Below are 13,306 nucleotides of genomic sequence, written 5' to 3'. Positions count from 1 at the left end.
AAACAAAAAAATACTTCCAGTATACACCACCATAAGGTTCGCTATAATCCTCATATCGTACATTAAATCTGTTGATTTATTCATCCCACATAACTGACATAACTGCAACATTATGTCTGGCTAATTTCACTTACCATAATGTTCTCCAGGTTCACCCATGTTATTGCAAATGACAGGATTTCCATTTTTAAGAATAAATATTATTCTACTGTAGATTATTTTTTAAACTACACAATTATTTATTAGTTAGCACTCATGAGTAAAGAAGAGCTTACTTTTATTTCCTTCTTATTTATCACATTTGTCTACATCTGTGTAAAATCATGGGATTTTATTCTATTCAGTGGATTCTAATTTATTATTTATTTTGATGCTCAAATTATTTCAGATTTGACCAGCAGAAGACCACTTAAATATTTAGGACCACCTAAAATATGTTCTATCATTTTTTTAGCACTTCCTTATTTCCTGGCACAAGAAAATATTCCAGGCTTATATTGAAATTTCCCTTACCTCTTCATTCCTCTAAGGAGCCCTTAGACTCTTGTGGTTGAAAATGATGTTTAGTAATGAAGATTTGTTAACTAACTCTGCTCATTGCTATTGACATGTCATTGTTAAGTATCTACTTATATCTCCCCCTCTCTCTTTATACACACACACACACACACACTCATAGACACACATATATACACACACATACATATATGTATGTGTGTGTATATATACCATATGTACACACTGTATGTATATATATACACACATGCCATATATATGGTATATATACACATATGATGTATATAATGATATAGATACACATATGCTGTATGTATATGGTATATATATGGTGTGTGTGTATATATATGTATGCATGTGTGTGTGTGTGCATATATAAACACATCTTTATTACTGTTACATAAATAAGTCTGAAATACAAAATGAGAAAAACAAAGGAGATGGATGGGACTAGAGAGAGCAATGAGAACTCCTAGTTTTGTAAACATTTTAATGACAGATATACAAATAGAAAAAAATAAAAATGTACTTAAACCCTCAAATATATATATATATATACTTATATGTAGTTGTAACTGTTTTTATATCTTTTCATCAATGCAATAAATGCAATTAATAGCATTTTAATATTTGGTAAAAGTCCCTCCCACTTTATACTATTTTATTTTGGATCACTTAACTATTTTCAGATCTTATTCACTCAAACTAAATACTAGGATAAGTTTATTGTATTTCTCAACATATCTAATAGGAATTTTGATTGGGATACTTTCGTGTTTTTATAACTTGAATATAGAGTTATCTGTCTTGAGACAAGTAGTCAGAAGATCTGGATTTGAATCCTGGCTATATACTTAGCTAGATAAATTGTCAAGGACAGTTTAAATTCTAAATAAGCTTTACTGTGCTCATCTGTAAAATGGGTACAGTAACGGCTACTATAAGATATTTTCAAAATAAACAAATGAAAAATAAATTATAAAAATTATTTTACAAACGTATTTTTTTCTCCTTCTTAATTGGTTTCCTAATTATTTTCTAAATATTACAGAAAGGCAATTCCTAATAAACTATAATAAACCAAACCTTAGTTGTTAAATAAACACATTAATGGGATAGTGATTTCATTGGCTTTGATTATTATTACAACGATTATTATTATAACAGATCTTACATAGCTATACTAAACTATAAAGATACCTAATTTTAATTGGATTATTTTCAGCATCTTTAAATTATATTCATATAATGAATTTCACCTATAAAATTGTGCTTTATATCTCTATACAAACTGAATTAGCTGGATATGTCTTCATTTTAACTTTTTAAAATTATAACAAGGGGAAAGTGACAGAAGAGAGCAATGGAACCAGTGAACGTAAAGTAAAATATTTTTAAAGTGTTCCCAGAAATTGTTTTTTAACATTTCTATTGCCTAAGAAATATTCTCCTTGACACTGCAAATTCTTTTTGTTATGCTAATGAATGCATTTAGTCCTCACATTAAAACAATAATATATACTATATCCTTTTATAATAAGATTTATTTTTATTATGTAAGTTCTTTGTTAATTTTAATTAGAATATGGTACTCATTCAAATGACATTGTAGCAAAATTTAGGAGGGCCTACTTCACAAAGCACTGTTTGATATGTTTTCCATCAACAGGGCTTTTGAAACTGTATAACTTGTTAGGCATTTACTATGGAAAATTAATCTATCTCTGAAAACAAGATGGAAGGAAATGCAGTCCTCATTTTCTACAGTACGTAGTTGTTCAAAGGACTGTAGCAATTTCAAGTGGTGCTAAAATATGCATGCATAAGGCTTGATCATGCTAACAATGAAGAAGTATAATGAGCATTTATTATTTGAAGGGTTTCAAATGGATGTAAATTAGTATCTTATGTAAAGGGATAGAAATATCCTGTCAAGTTAAAGCAACTTTTCACATTCTAAGCTTATCATAAGCATTTAAAAAACAACCAGTATATACTACACTTACTGAAAGCACATTGTGTTAGTTCATTTATCCAGTGGGAGAGCACTTCAAAGCTATGAAGGACTTTTTCAACTCATAATAAAGTAAACGTGAGGGAAGAAGTGATGATAATAACTGAAATGTCATTCGAGAAAACAGATTATAAATTTAAGATCAAGATGAATTTCATATCTATCTGCATTAGTTTTCTATTGCTAACAAATTAGCACAAACTCACTTGCTTAAAACAATACTTTTTTATTCTGATCCAGTTCTGTAGCTGAAAAGTCAGGGCAAGCTTAGCTTGACTTTCTGCTTAGGGGATTTTAAGTCCAAAGTCAAAATGTCACATGGACTGGACTTACCTGGAGGTTTCTTGGAAAGATTCATTTCCAAGCTCATTCTAGTTAAGGGCATAATTCAGTTTTTTGCTGTTACAGGACTGAGGGGGAAAATAGAAATAAGTCTCCACTTCTGTCTCTCATAAGAAAAAGTGAATATTCCTTCTTCCTCCCTCATTCTTCCATTCTAACATTCTTTCCCTCAGCTATTTCTACAAGAGAAACTGAAGGAATGACACTCTAAAACCTTTCTTTGTCAGAGGAACTAGACCAGAAGCCCACATTCCAGTCCAAGTGTCTACAGAACGCTGTGCTTAAGTATGCATGTTTTACTTCTGAAATGCCTGGTGCTCCAGGCATTTCTATTTTTAGTTTTACCACCCAAACATCATTTTGGGAGTTGATAAAAAATAAATAATTTTCTTCAATGTTACTGTCAGAGCATTTTGTGCTACCACAAAAAAAAAAAAGGCATTAATTAGCATGCAAAATTAGGGACAGCTTTTTGTCTTTTCTCTAAACTACAGGATCGTTAAAAATTCTTGTTGTAAGGTTTTTATGTATAGAAATATGAACCACTACCAAAGTTATTTTGCAAAGCCCACATGTTTACAAATTATTAAATATACGTATTTACATTGTAAGCATTTTTTTAAGTATTTATTTCAGATAAGAAAAATTTTCACTTTTGCTACACCATCACAGAAAAGAGTTATATAAGCAAGTCTTTAGTTTTCTATAAATATTTCACATCAGTAACAACATTTCCTGAAAATGTAAATAATTAAAAACATGACAGTTTCCAAGGGGAATGACTCAAATTTACCTTTTGAGTTTCCTCCAAGTGCTAAACCTGGATAGCAGAGAATTCAGAATTCTCATAATTATTTGATTTTCACAAATAATTGTCCAAAGGTGTACTCAAAATGTGCTTCTCTGATGAGACAAGAACATTGCTTCAGAACATAAACCATTGCTAAATAAGTCACAGCCTACCTGGAATATATAATCAATTGTATTTTCCAATGTTCAAACTGCATTATAGGTATTTAAAAATTGTTTTAATATTTGAGGAGGACAAGGCCCAATTGTAAGATCATTATCCCTGGTATCACAAAACGGTTGGCTCAAAAACTGCTAGTTGAACTAAGCAAAAATAATAATTATATATATTTTTTGCAAATACACTAAATCAATACTCTCATAATCACTCTCAACACATATAAATCATAATTATTATTATGGGTTGTTAACAAAATATAGTAGAAGCAGAAATATTCTGGTTATACTGAAGGTTAATTGCTTCTATAATTTAATAGCTTCACGACATTATTTCAAAGACCTGGAGAAGAAATTACTTTAAAATGTTATGAGTTACTTTAAACCTTCACACATAAACACACACGCACACACACACACACACACACTAAAATACCATATACGTCTTGATCAAAGGTAGAATGTAGGAGAAAACTAAAAAATGGACACCTATTTCTGTTTTTATGAGATACTATTGCAGCTCTTTTCTACCAAACATGACAGGATAAGCGGTAGGCACCATCTGTCTTAACAGAAAGAACATTTACGTTTTAGTACTTAAAATAGAAGAAAGACTATTTCCAGCTGGTTAAATATTCCCTTGGGTCAAATTGGCTCTAATTAGTCAATTAATTCCCTATCAGTGTTACTTAAATTAAGAGAATTGATAGACAGATAGATATACATACTCATATCTATCTATACATACTCATATCTTTCTAGCTATCTATATCTAATAGATATGTGTCTGTATATATACATATCCATTTGTATATATATGTATATCAATTTGTGTGTATATATATTTATGTGTGTCCACATCTATATCCATATAGATAGGGATGTGTGTGTGTGTGTGTGTGTATATATGTATATATATATATTTCCATATGTATCTACATATATATCAATTTTTATGTGTATATATCCATTTGTATACATATCTATATCTACATAGTTATATATGTTTATGTGTGTACATATATATTAGATATATATGTATGTGTATATACTTTCTATATAGATATACTTCATATTATATATATTCACTTATTTATCTCTAAATCATTAATGCCAGATTAGAGTCTTCCTACTTTTCTACTCTGATGTAACTTAAACATGACTGCATTGTCTGGAAAGAAATAAGCACTAAAAAGGAAATATTCAAGAAGTAAGTGATTGCTTATTTTAAACTTTTTATTCTGACACTCCCTAGAGCTGACTTGTTTCAAAGTTTAGAAGCCCTGCTCTACTAAACCCAAGGTCTTGTGGAACCCCAGAGGAACCTTAATGGTATTTTTTTTTCCTGTCTCGATTCCCATTTTCTTTTCATCTTCTGGTTGGTGTCATCTTACGGCCAAACTGAGGGGGTGGGGGCAAAGGTGTATGTCACATTACACACTTCAGGAGTCCATCACCTTCAACATTAAGAAGTCCACTTCCTTCAACGTTCTGAAGCCTCTATGCTCAAAAGCAAGAGATTTTTCTTCTTTCTGGTGTGAAATGTTTTTATATTTTTCCCCAGAGTATTAGATGCAGTTATGGATCTCAACCTTCTGAGAAAAACCAGCTCCCTGTACACAGAGTCTTTATCTTCATAACCCTGCAACAATCACTTTATTATAATCAGAAAGACATTGGGTCACAGGTTTTCTTGAGCCCAACTCACAATGGAACTGATTAGGAAATAACTAAATTGCCTATGGATGAAAACAGATAAGTTAATATGAGCTCCATTTTACTAGGAGATAGAAAATATTCTTGAAAGAGTTTAGAAATCTACTTTCTTAAATGCTTGTGAATCTTTGGCCACTTCTCCAAGCTTCAGCTCTGCCTCATTTACTAATCTGGTCTTGCCTCTCTTGAGGACACAACTTCGTCTTTCCCAGATGTCCTGCTGCCCTAAGAATTGGATTCAGGATAACATGATCTTGCCAGGATGCTCTGCCTGGTCACCCATGATCAGACCACATTTGTCTCCTCAGTTTTTTCCTTGCAGAATAATCACCCTTGACCAAACCCACCATTTCCATATCAGAGAAGGAAAAATTAGAAGCCATTATGCTATAACAATTTATCACTGACAGGTCATTTAAAAATATAAAGACATTTTTGAAGGAGGGAATGGTAGAAATGCCAATTATAGCCACACTCACAGAGCTCTTAAGGAGAAAGAAAGGTTGATTAAATATAGTCACAGTTTGGAATCACAAAAGGCATGTGCAGAGCCTAATAATTCTGACAATTTTTGAAGACGGAGCACAAAGGATCAGCAGGAGAAATCTGAGGACTAATCTGCCTTTGGATTCAGAGCACTTTGAACATGGTACAGCACACAAAAGCCTAATTCACAGGGTCAGGAAGTGTTACATCACAGAATGAGCACTGAAAACAATCTAGGAAATGTGTAGATGGTAAAGGGCTTCAGGCAGAAAATATGCTTTAAAATGGGTAGCATCTGAAAGAAATGTTACTCAGATAGTGACCTAAATGTAGACGATGTAACTGTTAATGACTGAGGACAAGGAATATGACATAAGATAACATGGAATTAATAGGAAATTCAGGCTACTGCCAAGTCCATAAAAATGTAAAAATAGAATATACTGAATTATTTTACTAGATTAAACACATTAGGAGAAAGCTTAGTTATAATTATTTTAAATAAATATGTAGCACACAAAAATTATCAGGTAATATAATACAAATGAGGATAAGCAGAGAAATAAATAAAAATATTGCTTTTACATTCAGGCAAAGATGTTAATAGAGAGCTGAAAAGTTATTAGGAGTTGGATGTTAAGACTTTGTTTATAATAACTAACTGATAATAAAACAAAATAAAATATTAACCAAAATAATTTCAAGTGGCACAGACCATATTTTTGAGCAAGAACACTATTGCCTATTATTCAAAATTGATGTTATATTATTTTGGACCTATAATTGATATATTTTTAAGACTTTTGTTATTTCTTTACCTTTTTATTCTTGGCCTCAGCAAGTCTAATGTTAAACATAATGACTTCTCTGCTTCCTCCTCTCACCTCTCCCCCAACACATACTTAAATATGCCCTAGAATATCTGAATCCAATTATAGGTAAATTAGCATAGTCAAGTCTACAGTGTTGTATTCTGCAAACATTATATCACATATCCTCATTATTCTCTCCTGAATTTGTATATTGTAAGTCATTGATGATCCCCATTACACAGTAGCCCTTACTAAGGTCTTGCTTTACATGTGAAACTTCTTATTAAAGTTTTACACATAACTATATTTCTCACTAACTGTGCCATAGGAACAAGTGAATGAATTTAACAGTGAATAGCCTATAATGGCATAGTAGGAGATTTCATCAGAACATTTGTATGGCATTATATTGAAGATTCTTGTAGCTAAGATTGCTGCTATTTTTGCGTGTCTGTGATGTACAGAGACACTCTTCTGATGCTTTACACAAATTATCAAATGTAATGCTCACACAAGAAGCTATTAGAAATTATTTTTTCTATTTTATAGTTAGATATTTGAGGGACAGAGAAGTAGCTATCACAGATACAATGTTAGATAATTTATTTTTGTCACAGTCAGGATTTTAGCCTTATTTTATCTTTCTTTAAGTTTATACTTGGAATCACTTTGATACCTGTGCACAGAGAAATAGGACAGCAGCAAAGTAAATGGCTCACAACACAATTTTACCCAAGGTCATTTCTCTCCTACTAGGATGTTAGTTGAAGGTAAGATATAGATCATTACTGAAAAAGAAGTGTAAAATGTTCTAATCTTGATATGCTTCAGAAATAAAAGGACTGTAGGGTGTTTAGTAAGAGAGGCAGCTGTCTCTTGCCAGTAAAATATTATTCTTTCAAAACAATGTCTAAAGTTTCTCAACAGAACTGTCTTCATTTACATCAAATGAGGGTTTAACATAGGCTATTACAAGATATTAATGATATTTAATCCACAGTACCTGGAACTAATTGAAGAAACATGCAAATTTTGAACATTGAAAGGCCACTGAAAATAATAGTCCCTATCTCACATTAATTTTCCGTGTGAATTAAAGAAAGATTAAGAAAAGGGAGGCCGGGTTCGGTGGTTCATGCCTGTAATCCCAGCACTTTGGGAGGCTGAGGCAAGCAAATTACTTGAGGTCAGCAGTTTGAGACCAGCCTGGCCAACATGGTGAAACCCTGTCTCTACTAAAAACACAAAATTAGCCAGATGTGGTGGTAGGTACCTGTAATCCAGCTACTAGGGAGGCTCAGGCAGGAGAATAACTTGAACCGGGGAGGCAGAGGTTTCAGTGAGTGAGATTTTGCCATTGAACTCCAGCCTGGGTGACAGAGCAAGACTCCATCTCAAAAAAAGAAAAAAACGTATATTATTACTCCATTGAAATATATCATAATAATAATCCAATATGTGAATAAATTCTGTACTTGCTGCATTGCATGATAAAAATAAATTGTGACTGATTAAATAAAAGATACAAAGGAATATGAAGGGATAAGCACTAACAGAAAAATTAAGAAGGAAAAAATAAAGAAAAATATATCACTTAAAAAATAACAATACCAAAAAAGAAATTAACATAACAATTATCCGAAGGGAAAGCATCAGGAAATATTAAATGCTAGAAAGGTGGCATTTATAATCATTATCTTAATTAATAATCTAAACTACTTTAGATAGAACAAAATGAATCACTGGTCTGTATACATTTGATTAAAGAATGTCCCATTGTTCATTGGAAAGCAATTCAGTTCAGGCCAGCAATAATTTTCCAGATGATGTCACTCAGAACTAATTAAAATGAAACACAATTTTAAGAATTTTTAAAAGAAATTTAAAATAGCTTTAGATTTTTTTACTACTAAAAGTAGTAAAAAATTTTAGGGTTATAACATAACCCAATCCCAGCTTTCCCTATTAAAGTTTTATATTAGTATGATAAATTTCTCATAATAAACCAATATTAATACTGTTGCTAAATAAAGTTCATACTGTATCCAGATTTCCTTAGTTGTTATCTAATGTTCTTTGCTTTCCCAGAATCCTAACCAGATAGCTGCATTACAGTTAGTGGTCATGTCTCCTTAGGCTTCTCTTGACCATGACACTTTCTCAGACATTCTTTGTTTTGAATGATCTTAACAGTTTTGAGGCATCCTGGTCCTCAAAACTGAGGCATCCTGGTATTTTGTAGAATTCCCCTCAATTTTGATTTGTTTGACAATTTTCTTAGACTAGGGCAAAGGGTTTTGGGGAAGGATACCACATAAGTAAAGTGCCATTGTCACACATCACATCACATTAAGGAAACATAATATAACATACTATAATGTGACTTGCTACTATTGAAGTTAATTTCAGTCACCTAGCTCAGGTAGTCTTTATCAAATTTCTCCACTGTAAATTTACTGTTCTTTATTTTTTCTTCAATTTCATACACTACATTTAGAGATTAGCCTATGTAAACCAAAACTAAGATTCTATGTCCCCCAAAAGACTGAATGGATACCCAACTTGACAGAAGGGGATCACAAAGAAACTTCAGAAACTAGATGAGGCCATCCCAGAAAGGTAGTCTGGATCTGCCTCATTATAACTCCTATCCTTTGGGGTTTAGACACAACTGACCAGCATTAACATTAAAATAGAGATTATGAGACTGTCAAGACAGACTCTTCTTATCAATAATATACCAAATTCTAACCTGACTGTGATATAGCATCACATGACAGATAACAGGCTCTGAAGAAAATCAAGGATTTTTACCCCAAAATATATTTATTTGACATATTTTGAAATGGCCTTGCACAGCTCTCTCTTGTAGCAAAAATTTGCATTTTGTGGAGACTCTCCTTCCCCTTTCTAGGTCTTTCCAATGTCCAAGAGAGTTATGACAAAGAGTCTGAAACCTCTCAAAGTCTTAAGGTCCAAAAAGGAACATTTATGATATATTTCCTCTGAAACCTGCTACTTAAAGTCTTCGTCTACTTAAGAAGAACCTTGGCTTCCCCAAACCCCTCTACTGAAACATAAACATTTCCTTTTTTTTTTTTTTTTTTTTTTTTTTTTTGTGAGACAGAGTCTTGCTCTGTCACCCAGGCTGGAGTGCAGTGGCGCAGTCTTAGCTCATTGCAACCTCCACCTCCCAGGTTCAAGCAATTCCCCTGCCTCAGCATTTGGAGCAGTTGGAACTCCTGGTGCATGCCACCCACACCCAGCTAATTCTTTGTATTCTTAGTAGAGACAGGGTTTCACCATATTGGCCAGGTTGGTCTTGAACTCCTGACCTCACTATACATTCAGCTTGGCCTCCAAAAGTGTTGAGATTACAGGGGTGAGCCACCATGCCCAGCCACTGAACCCAAACATTTATTTCTGCTGACTTCAACTCTTTAAGCAAACCTTAACTCTTTCAACCAATTGCCAATCAGAAAATTTTTAAATCCACCTACTACTTGTAAGCCCCAAAATCTTACTGAGATGTCCTGCCTTTCCAGGCTGGATCAAAGTATATTTTACATGTGCTGATTTATGTCTTTGCCTGTAACTTCATCTATCTAAAATGTATGAAACAAAGCTGTAACTCAACCACCTTGGACACATGTTCTCAAGAACTCTTGGGACTGTGCCCTGGGCCATAGTCACTTATATTTTGCTCGGAATAAACGTCTTTAAATATTTCACAGAGTTTGGCATTTTTGTTAACACCTCCAAGCCACACATTTTTAAGGATTAAGAAAATATGAAAAACCTCTTTTGTATTTCTGTGTGTGTGCCCATGTGTGTGCGCATGTGTGTGTTTAGCAGTTCCTTACCTTTCTGCTTCAGCCCTAGCATCAGCCATTTTCCATTGGATTCCTGTTTTGTTTCATTTTTCTCTTAGAGAATATAAAAACATCTAAAAATATACCGAGAAATGTATAATAGTAATATAATAAAATACGCATAAATATGCACATATAACTTCTATATATCCTGTATGTGGAACATATATATCTATATATAGGCTGGCTGCTTCTTTCACTTAGCAATATGCATTTAGATTCATCCAAGTCTTTGCATAGATTTATAGATAATTCCTTTCAAACTTTGAATATAGTTCCATTTATTGATGCACTACAATTTATTCATTCACTTATTGAAGGACATTTTAGTTAATAATAGGGTTTTCCTATATGAAAAAATGTTCATCGTCACTGGTCATCAGAGAGATGCAAATCAAAACCACATTGAGATACCATCTCACGCCAGTTAGAATGGCGATCATTAAAAAATCTGGAAACAACAGATGCTGGAGAGGATGTGGAGAAATAGAAACACTTTTTCACTGCTGGTGGGAGTGTAAATTAGTTCAACCATTGTGGAAGACAGTGTGGCGATTCCTCAAGGACCTGGAAATAGAAATTCCATTTGACCCAGCAATCCCATTACTGGGTATATATCCAAAGGACTATAAATCATTCCGCTATAAGGACACATACACACGAATGTTCATTGCAGCACTGTTTACAATAGCAAAGACCTGGAATCAACCCAAATGCCCATTGATGATAGTCTGGACAGGGAAAATGTGGCACATCTACACAATGGAATATTATGCAGCAATCAAAAGTGATGAGTTCATGTCCTTTGTAGGAACATGGATGAACCTGAATGAACATGGATGAGAACATCATTCTCAGCAAACTGACACAAGAACAGAAAATGAAATACCGCATGTTCTCACTCATAGGCGGGTGTTGAACAATGAGAACACATGGATACAGGGAGGGGAGCACTACAGACTGAGGTCTGTCGCGGGGAATAGGGGAGGGACAGCGGGGTGTGGGGAGTTGGGGAGAGAGAGCATGGGGAGAAATGCCAGATATAGGTGAAGTGGAGGAAGGCAGCAAATCACACTGCCATGTGTGTACTTATGCAACTACCTTGCATGTTCTTTACATTTACCCCAAATCCTAAAATGCAAAAAAAAAAGTTAAAGAATTAAAAATAATAGGGTTTTCCAAATTATGAATAAAACTATTATAAATATTTGTATGCAAGGTTTTGTGAGGACATGACTTTCAAATCAATTGGATAGATATGTAGGAGAATGATTGCTGATCTGTATGGTAAAAGAATGTTTTGTTTGTTTTAAAAAAAATTGCAAATAGTTTTTCTTTTTAAGTGGCTGTACCATTTTTCTTTCCCATCAGTACATAAGGAAAGGTTCTGACACAATTTGTGTTTTCTATCATACCACCATACCATGAAATACTTACTCAGCAATAAAAAGTAATAAATTCTTGATATATACAACAACCAGGATGAATCACCAGAGAATAATTCTGAGGGAAAAGAACAAGAAACCAATGCCAAATATTACATATTGTATAATTCCATCTATACAGCAAAAAAAAAAAAAAAAAAAAAGACAATGAGGAACAGATTTGTGGTTACTGGAATTTAAAGAAAGGATACAAAGGTAAAGATGTGGGTGTAGCTTACATATGTAGCATGAAGAAAACTTATAGTGATGGAAAATATTTTATTGTAATTTTATTCATGTCGATAACTTGGCTGTATGTTTTGTAAAATATTACCATTGAAGATGAAACTGGAGCCGTTATCCTAAGTGAAACAACTGAGAAACGGAAAGTCAATACAGCATTTTCTCATGTTCCTCTCACTTATAAATGGGAACTAAACAAGGATACATCTGGACATATAGAGTGGAATAATAGACACTGGAGACTAGAAAGGGTAAAACGGTGCCAGGGGTGAGGGTTGAAAAACGACCTATTGGTTACAATGTTTGCTATTCAGAGTATGGGTACACTAAAAGTCCAGAATGTAATACTACACAATATATGCATGTGAGAAATCTTCATATGTATCCATAATCTATAAAAATTAAAAAATAATAATACTGGAGAGAATTTGATAAAGTGGTCATGGAACCTCTGTAATATTTCTTACACATATATAAATATACGATTATCTCAAAATTAAAGTTTAAACATAAAAGTAAAATAGCTTTAAAAAATTACTGACTGAAATAGCAGAATATGGAGCAGGGTTAAGAAGAATGAAAATTCATCAGAGTTGTGTTCTGGGTGTTTGGAAAAGTAAGTCCGTGGATATTTTGTCTTTAGAGGACAGCTGTGGCAGGTTCATGTTTGGCCTTCACAGTACAAAATTTGGGGGAAGCCTTACTCAGTTGGAATCACATTTGCCAGCTTCCCAAAAGCTGGCAAAATAGGATGTGTGACTCACTCTAGCCCATATATTGGTAGCAGAGAGAAATATATAAATTTCAAACCAGAATTTAAGAAAAATATGTGACTTCACACTTTCTCATTTTAGACTGAATATCAAAACCCAAGGCAATTTTGGAAGTTGTTTTTCTCCATATGGCAGTCTCCAT

This window comes from Callithrix jacchus, chromosome 2, assembly GCF_049354715.1.
Source record: "Callithrix jacchus isolate 240 chromosome 2, calJac240_pri, whole genome shotgun sequence".
NCBI classification, from domain to species: domain Eukaryota; kingdom Metazoa; phylum Chordata; class Mammalia; order Primates; family Cebidae; genus Callithrix; species Callithrix jacchus.
Note: the sequence above shows the minus strand (reverse complement) of the source record.